Source organism: Eumetopias jubatus, unplaced genomic scaffold, assembly GCF_037043125.1.
Source record: "Eumetopias jubatus isolate StellerSeaLion01/CBP00866 unplaced genomic scaffold, mEumJub1_p1.0 scaffold_5, whole genome shotgun sequence".
In the NCBI taxonomy this organism is placed as follows: domain Eukaryota; kingdom Metazoa; phylum Chordata; class Mammalia; order Carnivora; family Otariidae; genus Eumetopias; species Eumetopias jubatus.
The window spans coordinates 78,238,586-78,258,665 of record NW_028274811.1 but is presented as its reverse complement, the minus strand read 5'-3'; the positions used below and the strand labels follow the sequence as shown (position 1 = coordinate 78,258,665).

The window sequence follows — 20,080 nt, the reverse complement described above, 5'->3', positions numbered from 1 at the left end:
GAATTTTATTGTCAATACTCTATGTAAGGACCATAATAATTTAATTAAATGTAAATAAATTACATATTTATGTTTAGTTTATATAAAGTTTGCAATAATGGGCATCCACTAAAATAAAGAATATCAGTAATAGAGTTTAGCTTATTAAAGAAAAACATATTATCTACCCATAGATGTCACCCATTCTAAGAAACAATTTGTGAATTGAAGTAAATACAGTTGGTAATAATTGGGTACATTATACACTTGGAAAGAATAAATAATAACTGAAATTTAATAACTTTGTCGTACTCTGTATGAAGAAAGAACGAGAAATGGGTTTTGAATCTAAGAGCGCTATGTGACAGTTTGTCTCTATGGTCTATTGGTGTCCTGAGTACCATGTCGGTCAGAAAATAGGTCTATCCTTTCGGTGATGGTGGAACCATCAAACTATCATGGTTCAGTGGCACTAGCCATTAAGATTACACCATTATTTTGATTTGCTTTATTTCCACACTTACCCTGTGATTAAATTTTCAGTGTAGATTTACCAACCAGTTCTGTCAAATGTATCTGTCTCTTATGAATTAAGAATTTTGTGCCTCTAAAACTCATCAGAGGAAGGCGCCTGGGTGGTTCAGTCATTAAGCGTCTGCCTTCAGCTCAGGTCATGGTCCCGGGGTCCTGGGATCGAGTCCCACATCGGGCTCCCTGCTCAGCGGGGGGCCTGCTTCTCCCTCTCCTGCCTGCCTACCTGCTGACTTGTGATCTCTCTCTCTCTCTGTGAAGTAAATAAATAAAATCTTAAAAAAAATTATAAAAAAAATAAATAAAACTCATCAGATATGCCTGTCATAGCAAGATTCACCAAAGTGACTTAACAAGGCAATATATGACCCTACAAAGTCCATCCTAAGTAGTATGCATGACTCTGTCACTTATTGTGTGTAGAGATACAGAACCCGACTTTTCATTTTATTATAAAATAGTAATGACTGTAAAACATTCAAACAATACAGAAAGAAATTTAAAAAAATAAAGTACTGTCAACACAAAGTGACCATTAATTCCTAAGTATATTATCTTTCAGATACATATCAACTCAAACCAAAAAATGAACACTCCACATATTTGTCAGACCAATTAGCTGTTTGTTCCTCCTAAGGCTATATATGTGTGTATATATATATATATATATATATATATATATATATATATATATATATAAATTTGCATGGCCTTTTTAACAGTTACATAATGTTTTCCTTTATAAAAATCATGACTGAAAATGACATTTGAACACAAAACTTTTAGTTATTGTGTTTTGTTTTCATTTGAGTTTATTTTCCCTGTTGGCTGTGTTAGAATTATATTTGTAAAATATAATTTTCGTATTTAGCTTAAGGTTGTGTATGTTTAAATACATATTGAAGGACACTTTGTTTAAATACTCATTGAAGGATGCTCTGTATTAGCTTCTGTCTTTATAGAGACTGCTTCCATATCTTATTTTTAAAAAGTATAACAACGGTAATTTTTCTTTTTAAATATGCCAAGGGAGACTTAAAAAACCCCACAAATTTAACATCTTAGAGTTTTGTAGTTCAGATGTATGATAAAATTCGCACCAGGCTAATATCAAAATGTCAATAGGGCTGTATTCCTTTCTGGAAGACCTAGGGAATAATATATTTCCTTGCTTATTTAGATTGTTGGCAGATCTCAGTCCCTTGCATTTGTAGGACTGAAGTTCTTTTCCTCACTGGCTGTGAGCGGAGTCATTTCCAGGGTTTGGATGCCACCTTCATTCCTTAGCTGGTAGTCCCCTTCCTCCATCTTCAAAACCAGCTACAGTGGGTTGAGTCTCTCACGCTTCAAATATATCGCTCACCTCTTCTGCCATCACACCTTTTTGAGTGACTCTTCTACCTACCTCTTTTGCTTTTAAGGACCTTGTGACCATATAAAACCCATCAGGATTATCTAGGATAATCTCTATATTTTAAGGTTAGCAACTTTAATTTCATCTGTAACTTTAACTCCCTTTTGCCTAGTATACCTATAGGCACAGGTATAACACTAGGGGATGAGTCATGGAGGCCAAATCCTGCCTGCACACCCTGCTTAGCATCCCTCCCACTGATTCTCTTTGTGATTCCTGTCCCTGACCCTTTGGCCTTTAGGTATACAGAAGGTGTTATTTCTAAAGGGAGAATATTTTCTGCATAGTTACAGCAAGATTCCCATAAGCTATGGTTCCTACTTGGTCATTTTGGAATCCTGTGCAAAGGAATCAGCAGGCAAGAAAAGGAGCACTATCTTGGCAGGGGTAGGTGGCCATAATGGGAACAGATAGGGCTGCTTTCACATAGTGATGGCAGGGAAAATATCTCTCAGGGTACATTCTTCTACCTCCTTGCCCAAATGGTTCATAAACAGTATAGTAATAGAATGTCATTGGCTCAGACATATGAAAGACAAGAGTCTGATAACACTGTCAGGCAGACCTAGCAGAGTTGTTAGATGAGAATGAGAGGAGTCAAAATGCATGGGATACAGCAAAATTTGTTTTAGATAGGGAACTTTTTAAAAAGGTTAAAAATGTAAAAGATAATTGAAACTATTTTTAAGGTAGACCTGGAGCATCAAGAGGCACCCAGCAATATTTTTTTTTGGCCCAGCTACATTTTTAATAAAATTAACATTAAACTAAAGTATAAGAATAATTAATGATTTATAAGGATACTCTCTCAATACATTTTGGGATGCTGGATGCTGTACAAGTAATAAAAATGAAAATAAATAGGCAAAATGCCCAGTCTAGCAAATATATTTGCAGTAATACTGAAGGATTAAGAACAGTTCTATAAATGATGGGCTAATAAATAAGGAAAACACCAGTGGCTATCAATACCAATGGAGGAGAAACACACACACACACACACACACACACACACACACACACACAAACTCACTTTCTGGGGCAATGTTCGCAAGAAAACCCATTGGTAACAATCAGTGAAAATTTCCCAGGGTCTTGCTGCAACAGAAGCAAGCTGTTGACACCAATCTAATTGAAGAGCATAACAACTAAAATGAGCTAAGATAAATTATTTTGTATTTGCTATGCCAAAATTGTTATTCCATCTTTCTCTTTCAGTTATTTCTCTGCTGGATAAAAGTGGTATGCCAACCTTTCACTAACATTCACAATTTGATCAGAGTCATTAGTGAGATGATATACCACCGTAAGACCTCACATATAGGAAAGTAATATAAACAATTCAGAATTTTTTTGGAATAAAAAAATCCAAAATGAATGATCAGCCATGGTCATTATTCAGTAATCTGTTTACAAATAATATTCTCTTTTATTTCAAAACTAAAGTTTGACTTTAAAAACTAGAGTAGTCTTATTCTCACTATGTGAGAAGAGAAAATGCATTTCGTTGGTTGGATTTCTTCATTAAAAAACACTAGTCTGGGCTTCAGTATGTTATAAATACAGGCTGGAATGTGTACAACAACAATATGATGTTATACTAAGCACACAGACTACAGAACCTGATGGCCTCTGTGTGAGCCCTGAAGGCTAGGGATGGGGCTGCTAGAGTTTCTTTCTTTTGAGAGGTAAAGAAGAGTAAAGAAGAAGGTACAAGAGCAGCTTTGGAGTGAAATCAGTGGTGCATATATGCACCGAGCATTGTTTTTCCTTCTGCATATTTGAGAAATATGAATTAAGAACGTAAGTTTTTGGAAATTACTTTGGACTACAAGACTGCATTGTGTGGACACTAACACCACTCTAGACTGAACCAGAGCAATTGTAGCTTCAGAATTCTAACTCATATCATACACAGCCATTCACACATACTCAGGATAGAGAGACTGATAGAGAGATATAGTACATATTTCATAGCATATACTTAATACAGTATACATGAAGTCCATATCATTCATGGTAAATAAATGTATTCAAAGCTAGAAAATAAAGAGACATAACAAAAAGTTTGTTTTTCATACAATAAAACAAAGAGAAAGTCTTGTTTTGTTTTTTAAACTTAAGTTTCCAAGATTGGTTTTAATTTCCAAAATAAGGAGCACCTGGGTGGCTCAGTTAGTTAAGTGTCTAACTCTTGATTTCAGCTCAGGGTCATGAGATCAAACCCTACATTTGGCCCTGTGCTGGGCATGGAGCCTGCTTAAGATTCTCTCTCTCTCTCCCTCTCCCTCTGCCCCTCACCTCCATACTTTCTCTCTCAAAAAAAAAAAAATCCAAAATGGTATAGTGTTTGGAAATTACTACATTAAGTTTCTTCTTTCTGGGGAAAATAGAGGTTTCATAGTCACAGAACCATTATTTCTGTTATATAGAAATAAAGACTATGACATTTTTGTACCCCTGAGTTTGTGCTACTATAATTCATTATGAGATAGACACTATGACATGTAAAGGAACTCATCTAGGTTTCAAAAGGGTTATTATGCAAAGCATAACTTCACCACAAAACAAAACAAAACAAAGTTCCTATACGTAAACATAAATGATCCTGAGTCTTGGTGATGTATAATCTCTATCTGAAAGTCTGAATAGCTAAAAGAACAAAATGCCTGAGTGGAGAAGAAATACTAATTCTGAAAGAATCATTTCAGGTTTTAAGTTTGGTGACTTTGGGCAAATGGAAAGAGGCAGTACTTTGAGGGAAGAGCAAGACTGTGGGAGAAGTCCTACAGCAGATATTCAGGATGACTTAGAGCTCTCAGGACCAGACTGCAGAGCCACGTGATGTCTCAAGAACAGAACCTTAGCCAGCACGCACATCCCTGTCAGATCTGGATGACTTAGCACATGAAGTTTTTTACTATAAATTATAGCCTGAAGGATAAAAAGTCATTTTTCCAACCCCAAAAAGAGAAAATAGCATGATATGTAGCAAAACACTGAGGATCAAAGTGGATATTCATACAAGATGTTCATACCTGCATCTTCCCCTATCCTTCAGGTCTCTTGAGGAAGTAGGTGTTCAGGAGATAAATCCATATACTTTTTACAAATTCTGGGGTCAAGAAAAGTAGTGTCTTCTATATTATGAGAAACACAAGGACACAAATAAATTTATTTTGCAAATAAAGCAAAAACAAGGAATAAAAGAAACACTCATTCTGTGCACACCACCACCACCATTTTCTTTTGAATCTGAAATAGTATGAGATAATATCTCCAAGTATTCTGTATCCCCAGGATGAGAGGCTGAGAGTAGAAAAGTAGGTCTAAAGAGGCTTCTCTGTGGAATAAAGGTAACAGCACTCACCTGGTGAACTACAGAGCCAACAAAAGGAGATTCAACTTGTTGGCATGTAAGTCCCTGCCCACCTCACCCACCTTCCAAACCCAGAAGAGACGGGGGAAAACAATGGAAGAGAAGGGAAAATACCGTCTTGACTGATTACCTAACCACTAGAATAGAGAGAAGGGGGCGCAGAGACAAAGACAGACAGAACTGATTTTACCTTAAGTTGGCACTAATTTTCTAATAAAAGCATAATTGGGAACCCAGTACCTAAGTATACTTATGAAAAGTAAAATTTTACTTTGGGAATTTGTGTTTGCAGACCATGAACTTTGTACCTACTCTACCAGTGGAGATATCTCAATACAATAATGACCATCTTATAAAGTTAATGCCATTATATGACAGCGGTACTAACAAATTGTTTCTCATGTTTTCAGAATGCTTGAGCAAGAAAAAATACTAAGGAAATGTGTATTTCCTAAAAAAAGAAAAAAAAGAAGTAGTCCTCTGTGAGAATTTAAATATTGGAATAAGGTAACTTGTGAGATGGGGGAAATGCCATCCATGTTGGCTTGAGTGAAAGGAAAAGGAAAAAAAAAATGAATACAATAGCCATTACCTAGACTGCAATTATTAACCTTTTAGAAGGAGAGGGATTAAACTAGATGAGTTCTCAAAGTACAATCTAGGGCTGTCATTCTATCATTCTATGGCTCTTTGATGTCAGAATGCAATTTAGGGCTTTTGAAGTATATTAGAAAACCCAGTATAACTTGCTGTCTCCTGGGCCACGAGCCAACCTGAATCATGAAAGAAAGTGTCAAGGATGGGATTCACTAAGGATGCAAAAATTACCCAAAGAGATAGATGAAAGAGGGGATAAGATAGTGAAGGATGCATTAGGAAGGAAAGTAAATTGTGGAGATTTAAGAAACTCAGGCAGAAACAACCAGAATTAAGATGGCATATATAAGGTGTAGCGCATATCTGGTTTTATCCATTTAGGATACCTGAATTGTGAATGTTAAAAGACAAGTATGTTTCAGAAGTAGCACAGGAAATTATAGAACTGTGTCTAGAAGAATTTCTTAAAACAGAGTGCTATGAAGAAAAAAGTTTTATTAAGAAATCTGAAACCCTGGAAATAAAGTATATGTGTGTGTGAGGGGGTGAGAACTCTGAAGATCTAACCTTTTAGCAAATTTCATGTATACAATAGATTATTAACTATACCTTCCTCACTGTACATTAGATCTCTAGAATTTATCTATCTTATAATTAAAAGTTTGTACCTTATGACCAACATCCCTTCATTTCTCTCACCTCCTTGCCCCTGGCAACTAACTTTCTACTAAGTTCAATATTTTTTTGTTCCCACATAAATGATATCATGTAATATTTGTCTTTTTGTGTCTGGTTTATTTCACTAAACATAATGTCCTCCGGGTTCATCCACACTATCAAAAATGGCAGGATTTCCTTCTTTTTTAAGACTGAATAATATTTAAATTTAGCTAGCAGGCTTCAAGAATTGTGGGGATGTGAGACAGGACCAGCTGAGGATTTCAAACAGTGAGGGGTTTGAACAGTGAGGAATAGGTAAGGAGCTCTGCATTTCACCTCATTAAGAAAGTGAGGAAATGTTAAGTCATGTCCATCCTCATAAAGTCTCTATTATAATCTTTTCTAAAATTCCATCTTTCATTTTCTTCCCATAGATAACATGATGGCTCACTCCATCAACTCATTCAGGTGTTAAGTCAAAGACCTACTACTCCTTTCTTCATCCTATTTAAATCTCAAACTCCACACAGCATTATGCATTCCTTTTCCTGGTTTTATTTTTCTCCTTAATGCTTATCATCAGTAGTGAAGTAGATTTTGTTCTTCTTTTTTTTACTCTATGTGTTTTGCTGCTCTCTTCCCAGCATCAGAACAGTGCTAGAAAAATATAGTACGAATTTAATAAGTATTTCTTTAATTGAATTCAATTAAATTATCCCAACTCTGCTAATCCTTTTCCTTCTGACAATGATTTTATGAGCCATTACCACTAAATACTTAGCCTTTGAAATGAAAAAAAAAAAAAAAAACCCACAGTTCGCTTTAAGTAGAATCTACATCAGTTTATTTCCACAGAGAATTTGCTTCCCTCTGAGATGTTCCGCGATATGCTGACTGACAGCTTTACTTGTTTTCCACAGAAATAGTGTCTGTCTGTCTGCTTAGGCTACAACTGCCTCTATCCTGAAATGCCCTACTTACTTCAGGGTCCTTTGCCATGTTAACTCTGAAGGCAAGAGAAAGATATTTTTCTCACGGGGAATTTGAACTGAAAATAGGCTCTCCTTCATAACATAGGTCCTTAGGATTTCCTGTGTAATTCCAGTAAATATTCACTGGAAGCAATTTTGTATAATCAGTTTGACATGTTCCCTGCAAAATAAGCCCAGAGACAATGATGTGCATGCAGGAAGTGCATTGAGCCATATTCTCAGGACGATATCTATGAGGGTGTACATGCAGCAGGATTGGGAAGACAAGAAAGAAGAACTGGGTACACAAGCATCAGACAACCCCATAGTTGATCTAAGATGAGGATGGCCTTTCAGAGAATTCCTAAGTCAAGGCACAGCAGCTAGCCCTCTGTTTCTCTACATTAGCCATAGTTGGATGCTGGCCACTCCTGGGGAGGGATCTGGAGCCTTGAGGAGCTCAACTCTCTTCAAACAAAGCATTTCTGGGAGAAGCACTCAGCTGCCAGTCATTATCATGCAACACTACTGGTTTCTAACAGAATGAGTGTTTCCTGGAAGCATACCGAGCATCCACCACAAACTTCATACTCATTTATGAGATTAACATATGGGATAAGATATAAAAGAATTACAAGATTCCTTTCTTGGAGGTAAATAGAAGAATGGGTATAAAATGGAGCAGGTAGATTAGGAGGCATCATAATTATAACATATAATAATATCTTATTATAAAATCTAGGAGATATAGTACTAACTGGTTAATATTTTTGCCTAATTTTAGGAAGAAAAACAAAGATTTTTTTCCATTGAAATAAGCAATTATTAGTATGGTTATTAATAATAAATATATTTTCTTTATGATCATTAATGAAAAATGTTTGCAATTGTCATTGTCTTATTATAATAGTCATATATATTCATAAAGAAAATTTAAAAATATTTTTAAAGCATAAGAAGAAAAATAAGAACACAGAACCCCACTACCCCGATGATGCTTGTTACCACTTGGTTAAAATTCTTTCAGGTGCTAAGGAATCAGTCAGTCTCTCTCTCTCTCTCTCTCTCTTTCATTCTCTCATTTTCTCCACATTGTATATATACATATACATACATATTACATTCATCTATACTCTTTTTATCCTGAAGTACTATTCTACTGGTTACACATTATTATATGCATTTTAATTTCTGTATTTCACTAGGTTACCATAATTCATTTAACCAATGAACTACTGCTTTTGATATAGACAGATAACTCTTTTTTTTAAAGATTTTATTTATTTATTCATGAGAGACAGAGGGAGGGAGAGAGAGAGAGAGAGAGAGAGAAGCAGAGGGAGAAGCAGGCTCCCAAGGAGTAGGGAGCCCGATGCGGGACTCAATCCCAGGACCCTGGGATCATCAAATGAGCCGAAGGCAGACGCTTAACCATCTGAGCCACCCAGGGGTCTAGACAGATAACTCTTTAAGTTCTTTAATTTTTTTTCTTAAGCCTTGGGCAGGCTTTCCTGAAACCCAGTTACTGGAGGATATATGACAACATATTTTACAGGACATGTTTATAATTCCTCAATATGTTCCTCAGCATGTAAAGAAGCTTTGAGGCATGTATCTTTGAAAGTAATTAACACACTAAAATGTTGGGTCTCTTAAACATACAATTATTTGTGTTGTTTATATTTTGTTGAATCCAATTTTTATTATTAAAGAAACTCAGCAGTTACTATCAACTTCCTTAAGAGAGAATATGTACTTTAATCTTCATTCACATAACTGAAGATTATTGGATATAAAGTTCCCTGTGCTTTATTTAAATACTTCCTTTAATAAGAAATGCATAGTATTAATTAAATATTTAACTCTGGGTAGCTTGTCAGCACCATGTATTGCTACTGAAGGCACATTAACGGGGATAATTAAAGAAATTGGTGATGCACTAGATAGGAATTCTTAACATTCTTTTACAGTAAACTCATTTTGTGTAGTAATAAGCTTTGTCATTACAAATGAAATGCACCACCTGGTACAATTAGCCTTATGCCTCTTGTTTTTTAGTACATCTCAGAACTGCAGTACAATGCTATAATTTGCATTGTTAAAGCTCAAACAAAATGCCAGAACTTGATACAAAAATGTCTTTTACACTAGGGTCTAGGGCCATTTAATATATCATATTCCAGTTAGGTATCATGAACTTTTTGAAGACAGCCTAATGTTGAAATAAAATAATGGCAAAAGTTTAAATATAAGTAGCTTAAACTTTCAGGTAAGAGTACCTGAATCATGTAATCCAGTGAAAATTGGAGTGTTATATTAACTACCCAAAGCAATCTACAAATTTAACACAATCCCTATCTAAATACCAATAGCATTTTTCACAGAACTAGAACAAATAATCCTAAAACGTATGTAACCACAAAAGACCTTGAGTAGCCAAAGCAATCTTGAAAAACAAAACTGGAGGTATCACAATTCCAGATTTCAAGCTATATTACAAAGCTGTAGTAATTAAAATAGTATCGTATGGCACAAAAATAAACACATAGATCAATGGAATAGACCAGGAAACTCAGAAATGAACCCACAATTATATGGTCAATTAGTTTTTGACAAAGCAGGAAAGAATATCCAATGGGAAAGAGATAGTCTCTTCAACAAATGGTGTTGGGAAAACTGGACAGCAACATGCAGATGCATGAAACTGGACTACTTTCTTAAAGCATACACAAAAATAAACTCAAAATGGATTAAAGACCTAAATGTGAGGCCTGAAACCATAAAAAATCCTTGAAGAGAGCACAGGCAGTAATCTCTCTGACATCAGCCGTAACAACATTTTTTTAGATATGTTTCCTGAGGCAAGGGAAATAAAAGTAAAAATAAACTATGTAGACTACGTCAAAATAGAAAGTTTCTGTACAGAAAAGGAAACAATCAACAAAACTAAAAGGCAACCTACGAAATGGAAGATTATTTGCAAATGACATATCTGATAAAGGGTTAGTATCCAAAATATATAGAAAACTTATAAAACTCAACAGCCAAGAACCAAATAATTCAATTAGACATAAACAGACATTTCTCCAAAGAAGACATACAGATGGCTAAGACACATGCTCAACATCACATATCATCAGGGAAATGCAAATCAAAACTACAAAAAACCTCACACCTGTCAGAACGGCTAAAATAAAAAATACAAGAAATAACAAGTTTTGGGGGTGATGTGGAGCAAAAGGAACCCTCTTGTACTGTTGGTAGAATGCAGACTGGTGCAGCCACTGTGGAAAACGATATGGAGATTCCTCAAAAAGTTAAAAATAGAACTACCCTATAATCCAGTAATCACACTACTGGATATTTACCTGAAGAATACAAAAACACTAATACAAAGGGATACATACACCCCTATGTTTATTGCAGCACTATATACAATGGTCAAAATATGGAAGCAGCCCAAGTGTCCATCAATAGATGAATGGGTAACAAAGATGTGGTATATATATACACAATGGAATATTATTCGGCCATAAAAAAACAATGAAATCTTGCTATTTGCAACAACATGGATGGAACTAGAGAGTATAATGCTAAGCAAAATAAATCATTCAGAGAAAGACAAATACCATATGACCTCACTCATATGTGAAAGTTAAGAAACCAAACAAATGAGCAAAGGAAAAAAAGAGAGAGAGAGAGACAACTCAAGAAAGAGACTTTTAACTATAGAGAACAAACTTATGGTTACCAGAAGGGATGTGGGCTGGGGGATAAGGGAAATAGGGGAAGGAGATTAAAGAGTACACTTATCATGATAAAAAATATATAGATAAATAAATAAATACATAAATAAAATCATAAAAATAATGTTTTATTAAAATATAAACTGAATACAATTAATCATGTAAGTATATTAAACATGTAAAGTAAATTAAAGTAAAATTGTCTAATAATATTTAGCTGAAGCATTATAGATTATAGATATATCTATAGATATATAGATTATCTTTATAGATATATAGATATAGATTATCTTTCCAACATACCATGGGAAGATGGGAGGAAATCTAAATGGAATAGGCATGAACTTATTAATTAACTTGAGAACCCCTCTTAGTAGGATGAATATAGCACAATTTTAAAATTTAGGGCAATAATGATTCCAATAAAACAAAGGTCAAAAATAAATATAGTAAATCTCTCACTTATGAGGCAAGTTCTAAGGGTATCTCCATCTCCTAAAGTTCATTAAAATCACTATGGGGACATATATGTGACAATAAAAATCACAAAAGTTCCAAAATCTAATGATAAAAATAGGAACAAAAATAGTACCTGTATTTCTTGATATAAGCTAACTTAGAAGACAACTTAGGCAATGCTTTCAAAACGCCGATGTAACCCTTCCAGGGAAAGACTGGGAGATGGGCCATTTTGCCTGCTCCCTCTACACTGAGCTGGTGGAAGGGGTGGAGTATGTCTGCTGGGAGTGCCTCTGTGCTCATTAGCAACTGCTCTTTTGTTTGCTGTAGTGTTGTAGGTCTCATGGACCCTAGACTAAGTAAGGTTGGTAAAGAATGTGTCTTCAGTCTTTCCTACCTGTTTTTGATGTTTGTGTTTTCTCAACCACCTGTGTGTCTATAGAAGAGCATTCTGGATCTCTCCATGGTGCCATCTTGGTTGAAACCTAAAAAAAGTTTTGATTGGATGACAGTCATTGGAAACTTCCAACTGTTGATTACTGAATGTTGTTGACTGACTTTTAACAATGTTGGATTTTAACAGACTGTTGAATTGTATGAAAATCCTACCGTTCAGGGTGAGTTTAAAGGAGGAATCAACAAAGTTTTTGTAAAAAGGCCAGACAGCATCTATTTTAAGTTTTGCAGCCTGAATGGTCTCTATCTCAACTAATCAACTCTGGTGTTTTAACACAAAAACCTCCAGAGATAATATGTAAATGAATGAGAAGAGCCGTGTTCCAATAAAACTTTATTTACAAAATCAGACCGAGGGTCAGATTTGGTTCTTAGTTTGCTGACCTCAGTCTATAGTAATCTATTCTAGAGGAGTAGTTCAGCCCAATTACTAAAGCACGGCCTTGCATCTCTACTAAATGCCCTATATATTTAATGAGGTTTCTTCACTGTGGTTGCTGGGTTTCAGAAGGATCTATGGCCCTGTTTCAGGTACAGCAATTGTTTGGCTTACAGTTACCTGGCAATTGTTCTTTCCTCTGAAATTTTTCTTTGCCTGCTCTCATGGAGTTTAACCTTACACACACACATTGGTATTCAGCCTAAGACTCCAAAGGATCCTTATGCAGATTTCTCTGTGTAACTCTCTCCTCACTGGTAATCTGCTTCCAATATTCTAGCCAACATGGTTTCTCCAAACTACAAACTAGATCTTCTGTGTTGGTCTTCCCTGCTCTAGGATTTCAAAAATCACCTGTAGGGAGAAAGCCAGAGTGATTGAGAGCAGTTAATTCTCTTGTTTCTCTTCTCTCACAGTCTTGTGCTGTCTGCCACCCAGTATCTGAAAACAAATGTTTTGTCAAATTTTCTAGTTGTTTTTGGAGGGAAGTAAGACCTTACCTGGAAGCATAAGTCCTCAGTATAGATTTATGAAGAAACTTTTTATCAAGAAACTCGCTACCTCTGCACATTTTTTCTGAGGAACACTTCTGGACACTTCTGAAAAAAAAAAAATAGATTACTGTTCTCTAAAATCCACAAGAACTTAAAGGACTGAATAATTTTCCAGTGTATTCTGATGGCAGAGTCCTACTTTGGAAGTATACCTTAGCAACACTGTAGAGCCAAAAATGCTCTTTTTTAAAAGATTTTATTTATTTATTTGAGAGTGAGAGAATGAGAGATAGAAAGCACGAGAGGGAAGAGGGTCAGAGGGAGAAGCAGACTCCCTGCTGAGCAAGGAGCCCGATGTGGGACTCGATCCTGGGACTCCAGGATCATGACCTGAGCCGAAGGCAGTCGCTTAACCAACTGAGCCACCCAGGCACCCCAAAAATTCTCTTATACAGTAAGTATGCACGCTGCTTGTTTGGAGAATTAAGACCACAACTATGTAAAAAAAATAAATTTTAAAATTTCATTGCATATTCTCACTGATTCTACCAGCTAGAAACGTATTTACCAGGAAAATTTGAAAGAAAAGTCAAGTGTTAATAGTGACTTTAGTGCCCTGTTTATCAAGCTATTCTATACCTAATATTGTCTCTTTTTTCCCTAAAACAGGTGATATTAATATTTATAGTCATTATAAATTCTTTCTTCCTTTCCCATTTGCTAATGCTGTCTTTTGATATTTCAAATATTAAAAAACCTGCTTTCATTGTCACTTTCTTGAGAAAGATAGCTGCTATGTAGTCATTAAGCTGCCCTGGCAATGAAGTTAGTGATATAGTTTCTCCATTAAGCAGGCTCTGCTATCCAAGCAGAGAGAATTTAAGGACCTAGATATAACCATGGAGAGAAGCTAACAATGTAATCATGGTTAACTTTCTGAAAAGCACTTTTATCTCATTTGAATAGCCAAATTCTATATGATAGCTGTATTAGGGTTCTCCAGAGAAACAGAACTAATAAGCTAAATATGTAGAGAGACAGAGGAGGGAGAGAGAGAGGGAGAGGGAAAGAGACAGAGAGAGATTTATTATAAAAAGTTGGCTCACACGATTATGGAGATTGGTGAGGCCAAAATTCGCAGTGTGAAACACCAGGTTCAAGACAGAGAAGAGCCAATGGTGCAGATGAAGTCCAAAGGAGTTTGCTAAAGAATTCCTTCCTTCTGAGAGAGGTTGATCTTTTTGTTCTATTCAGGCCTTCTACTGATTACATGAGGCCCACCTACTTTATAGAGAGCAATCTGATTTACCCAAAATTCATCAATTTAAATGTTAATCTCATCTCCAAACACCCTCCAAGTTGACACATAAAATTAACCATAACAATAGCATTTACATTAATCCCTGAGGCCTTATTAAAATACTGACAAGAAGATAAGCAACTTAAAATGAATGTTTGATAAACTAACCAAGGACATAGTCACTTTATAGGATGTAATGAAGAGGAGGTGTTATAAAGAGGAGCAGGTGGAGGTTATAGAAAAAACATTCGAAGGGGAAACACTGAAAAGTTGATGTAAAAGGAAAACAGTATTTTTTTTTTTTGTATTCTATTATTAAATCTCTAGAATGTTTACCATTGTCCCAAAGGCCTTACACATCAGCGGCACATAAGGAGAGCTGTGGAAACTCAGGAGCACCAATGACTTTAGATAGTTCAAAGAATCAGGTGTGGAAACTCTGCAATTAGTGTTACAATTAATAAGCAGTTTTAATCACACAAGGGTTAGAGATTTTTCAACTTCAGCCTTTGGTGTTAACATTCCTAAAGAGAAAGCAATATTATACACAGCAATAATTAAACTTTGGTAAAGGTGTTCCTATTCTGACTCCAAATCTACAGGAATCAGATAGATTTTTTTTTTTTTTTTTTGGCTTTTTCTAAACCTCTCCTATGGGTCCCAAGGCAAGAGTCAAAAGTAATTTGTGAGGAATTCTCCCCAGCTATCTTTCTTCTTCTCCACGGATATTTAGAATGTATATAATTACTATACTCCCTTGATTCTTATCCATCATCCTCAAAACTTTATCCAGTGATACTGGGTGAAGTGGGAAATAAAGAAGTAAAATCTTGTGCCTTTTGTGTCAAACACAGCACTCTTCCGAGGACTCAAAGTTAATCGAGCCACCCCTATTATCACAAGCTTCTAAAACACTCACTCAAAAACTGTCTTTCTTCAATCTATGAAAAAATAATGAAATAGATCCTAATTCATTTGCATTTTTATATCTTCATTCTTTCAAATAACCTGTCAAATATCTTTACAGCTCTCATACCACATTTTATTTTTATATTCAGAAACAATACTAAGACCTATGTAAACATTAACGTGAGTAGATGATGGTAGAGTAATACCAATTAGATCTATTTTCATTAATCATACATTCAAATGTGTGCTTTCAGGGTTTATATACGGATTTTCCCATGGCAATATGAAAACATTTAGGTAACTGTTGCTGAACATTATGTGCAACCGTGTGATCATTCATGAACATTTATATGAATCTTTCATTGCCCATCCAAATAAATGCCACATTGAGCATTCAATATGTTTGAATGTGCAGTCTCTCACAAAAAAATAATCTTTCTTCAAACCATAATGTTAAGCATTACCTTACTACTGGGCTTTTACTATTGTATTAGAGTGTGATTCTGCACATATTATCTTTGGGATTTTGTGCTATGAGCCATGGGATGCTCCTATACAGTGGTGCCTGGATCAATGGACCTGAGCTTTATTAACCTACTGCAAAGAGAAAATAGAGCAGAGGTGCTTGCCACTCTTATTTTGACTGTTTCATTTAGACAGTAAATCTCAGTAGCATTAAAGGTGATCTGAAATTTAAATACTGTAAAGGATTTCCAAAATTAACAATAGGCTGTTTCAAACTGCAAGATGAACAAAATCCACTTAAAACTTTAGGTGGTATTTATTTTTTTCTTCACTTTTTTTTATTTTCCTTTAAGCCTCCAAGAATTAATTAAACAGCCCATTTTTCTAAAGCCTAGAGAGATACTGGACTTGCTGAAGTTAGCCTTGGTAACCATCAGAAAAAGCTGTCCTTTTGCTAAAAATCCTGAGTTTCTTAAAAGAAATATATTCCCATTCTTCTAGAAATGTTAAATAACAAAACTCTAACACATGTAACTTTAAATAGTGCCACCCGTATGAATATTAATGACAGTACAGAAATCAAGCTAATAAAACTTGAACCAACTTACTTAATACTCCCAGAAATTATAGTAAAAACAGGAAGGGAAAAAGCCCTAAAACCATTACAAATGCAAAATCAAGGAGTGACCAACTAACACAATGTCATTCTCAATCACTTTCTGTAGCTTATAATACAACGTGCTACTTAGATCCTTCAGGACTGAGACACTCAGTCTCACACATTTTGAGAATGCCAGTAGCTGAGTCTCTAGAAATTCTCTTTAGCTAAAGAGAGCATCTACACTCAGGTCATATCCCATCCCAAAGTAGAAATCTACCCATTGTCAACACAGGAGTGTAAAGTCATAACTCCTTTGTCTCAAGACAAGGCCACTCTAAAGGGCCATCCCAACTCCACTGCTTCCCATGAAACCATATAAGTTCATCCTTGTAACTGCTGTGAAGTTCTGTTTCTCTCTTTATCCAATTCTAGTGCCTTTACTCATGCAAAATGTTGATATTGAGGGTACAAACCAAAACACTTCTCACATGCAAATCTCCATCTCAGTCTGTTTTCCATAAATCCTGACTTAAGACAATCAGTATCAGTAGTAGTCTAAGTATATAGGTTTTAATATGGGATCCTGAAGCTGAATGCTCTGCCAACAAGCTGGCAAGGAGGAATCCATAACCGGCAGTAGGTGGAGCTCTTCAATTACAGCAGTGCATTTGTTAAAACTCCCCTGTGGTGAACTGGTTTGGTATGCTGATGCAAATGAACACGCTCACAAGTGCAGTACCTCAGTCTTTTAAGTAGCTCAGGGAAGTATTAGAAGGAAATTGCGACAGATGTCTCTTGCTGAGTGACTTTGATGCATCAGAGAAGACCAATAAAAGGCTGTGGGTGATTAATCACCAACTGAAGGTGAAGTGTAAAATTCAGAGGGCTTCCTTGGCAGCTTATAAAGAGGCTCTTATCTCCTGCAGTTGGAGGCAGGGAAAAAAAACCTGAGAATTTGGCCCAGAAATTAATTATGATAGTAGCAGAGAGCCTTCTAGAGAAGGTTGAATTGTCAGTCTTTCCAACAAAGGATGTGTCAGTGATAGATTCTTGGTTGAAAAGAGTGAGACCATGAGGCTTGAGTTGGGGACATCTGGGTTAATGAACTCATAAACATCCCTTGAATCCTCTGGGCTTGAAGAAGAGGCCAGTTCCTTCCGAGTAAAGGCTAGCATGCCTCCATTGCTTGAAAATGATGCAATGATCACTGCCTCATAGGACATCATGAATACTCCTCAGCACCAGGCTGTAGCTCCCCATTTAGCCTCTAGGGTGGGAAACTCTGAGGCATGCTAAGGAAAATAAAGGACTATACCCCTAAGGGAACTTGTGGGCACTTTCCAATAAACTTCCAGTGGGTTCTGTAGGACCTAGTCAATATACACTTGAAGGAGCTAGAAGAATATGATTGGGACTGCATCCTGAGGGTCCTATATCAAAGAAAGGCAGAACATGAGATTGGATAAGGATTTGTTTAATTGATAAGAAGGAACTGTCCCATTATAAAGGATTTGAGACCTTGACAAAGATCTCAGAAAATAATGCTGATACATTGTCGAGATGATTCCTGGAAGCCTAGAGAAAATGATAGCCAATAATAAGTAGAGTTAGAAAAGCCAAAACTGTCATGGCAGACATGAAAAAGAGGAATTTAAAAAATTCACAAAAGTGGCCAAGCTACTGGATATACTATGTAAGGCTAGAAAACCTACCAGTTAACTGCATTCTAAGGGAAAGCCTGGAATACACCCCAATTACGAAAGCAATTGTAATGCACTAGTAAAAGAAACACCATCATCCTTGAGACACTGAATGGTACCATTCTTCTGTTGATAGGACTCAGGGTAATAAATGCTGTTACAGAACTGTGTTCTCAGAAGTTAAGGAGGATGATAGAACCTAGAAAATATAGAGGCCAAAGGCAGCATCTAACCATCAGAAGGAAAGTGGGTGCAATTGTCATAATGAGTGGAAAGATTGGAGGGGTTGTTATGGGTATTCCCAGAGAGTTACGGAAATGGCCACCTTTCAGACAATGTGAAATAATACAAATAGTACTAGGATTAATCTTAAAAACAGGCGGTAAGATCAAGATTTGGAACTGGCTGAGTTGCTATCCAGCAGGCAAAGAGGATGCAATCTTGAAAGGAAGGTGGGACACTAATGCAAGGTGTAGCCCAACTCCTAATAATTTCACCAGTGGTGATCTGGAAAAATGTCACCAGTGGGTGACATCACATCTTTGTAGGTGTGATGATATACATGTTGGAGGCAGAAGGAATAAATGTGGAATTCAATGCGACCTACTTGGACATTTCCTATTATGCCTTTCCTCCAATGTAATTGTGGAGAGACACATGGGACAACCTTGTCCTATAAAGATGATGAATACTAAGGAGTCAGAACACTCATGAATGAAGGTTTGGGTCAAACCACTAAGTAAGCAACCACAACCTTCAATAGTGATAGCTGAGGGTTAAAGGAGGAGAGAGACAATGAATATAGGATATAGCCCTGTGAACATCTGCAGTGGTGGGGGCTGTATTTGTTTAACTAACTATTGCTTTCTAAGATTCCCCTTAGAAAGAAAGATCCATGAGAATCATAGAAGAACTTCTTCTTAAACTAGGGTAGACAAGTGAATCTGGGGCAGAGAGTAGGTGGGGATGGGTAGTGGCAAGTAGCCACCGATATGCCCTGCTGACATGCCCTGCTGCAGAAAGCATAAATGATAGAAGACCCCAGGTGCTACACCATGAACTTACCACCCCATTCCTGCCAAGGCCACACTTCTATGGGCTGCTTCTGACTAATGAATAATTAGGGGGAAAATACTCATGCCCTCTAATGGGCAATTTTGTTTCAAGGATTCTCCATATGGTCAACCAAAACTCTCACAGAATAGTACTAAAGGCTGACATTTCATTTCCTACACAGCCCTCCTCCCTTCCCTCTTCCTTCAAAGGGGTAAGACTTGCATAAATTTGATGATTCTCCCTGCCTCCTCTGGCTGCCCCCTGGTATTCCTCATAATCCCTTCCTCCAGGATATCTTTTGCATGTCTAATCCTGCCTTGGCTTCTGCTTCTTGAATGAAATGAACTAGCACATAAGTGATCTCTAAAAGAAGGGAAATGCTTGAAGTGAGTCTCATGTTCACATTAATTTCTGAATGTATTCCATGTTCTGGATTGAAATGCAGAAAGTTAAAAGCCAAACAGAATACAGTTTGCTGAACTGCAGAGAAGATACTTGTGTTCCAGACCCATAAATTGGCTAGAATTTTCAGATAAGTAACAAAAGAGGTAGAAATACGCAGAGCAGGAGCCCCAGAATTTCACATGGGGCCTCCCACACACTACTGCTTGAGAGCAGGGCTGCACATGTACACAGGGAGTCTTTGTTTGTTTTGGGGGGGGCAGAGGAAGAAGAGAGAATCTTAAGCAGGCTCCACACTCAGCAACACTCCATGACCATGAGATCATGACCTGAGCTGAAATTAAGAGTCTGACATGTAACCTACTGAGCCACCCAGGCACACCTACAGGGAGTCTTAATAAGACCTAACAGAGAGTAACTGCTGCAGGATGAGAGCTAATAGAGACACCAGAGGTCATGTAAGGATGGGAGACTTTGTAGTTATAACATATCCAAGACTTCCTATAATGTGTTATCTATTCC

At 36.5% G+C, this 20,080-nt stretch overlaps 1 long non-coding RNA gene across 1 annotated transcript in view; it reads right to left on the bottom strand.

Annotated features, from left to right (window-relative positions):
• LOC114202726 (uncharacterized) overlaps positions 1 to 20,080 on the bottom strand; it is a 75,121-nt gene that overhangs the window by 37,116 nt on the left and 17,925 nt on the right. The window contains exons 2-3 of the long non-coding RNA XR_003607848.2: positions 13,132 to 13,230; positions 12,134 to 12,221 (exon numbers count right to left, since the gene is read on the bottom strand). This is a non-coding gene — a long non-coding RNA (uncharacterized LOC114202726). The remainder of the gene's footprint in view (positions 1 to 12,133; positions 12,222 to 13,131; positions 13,231 to 20,080) is intronic.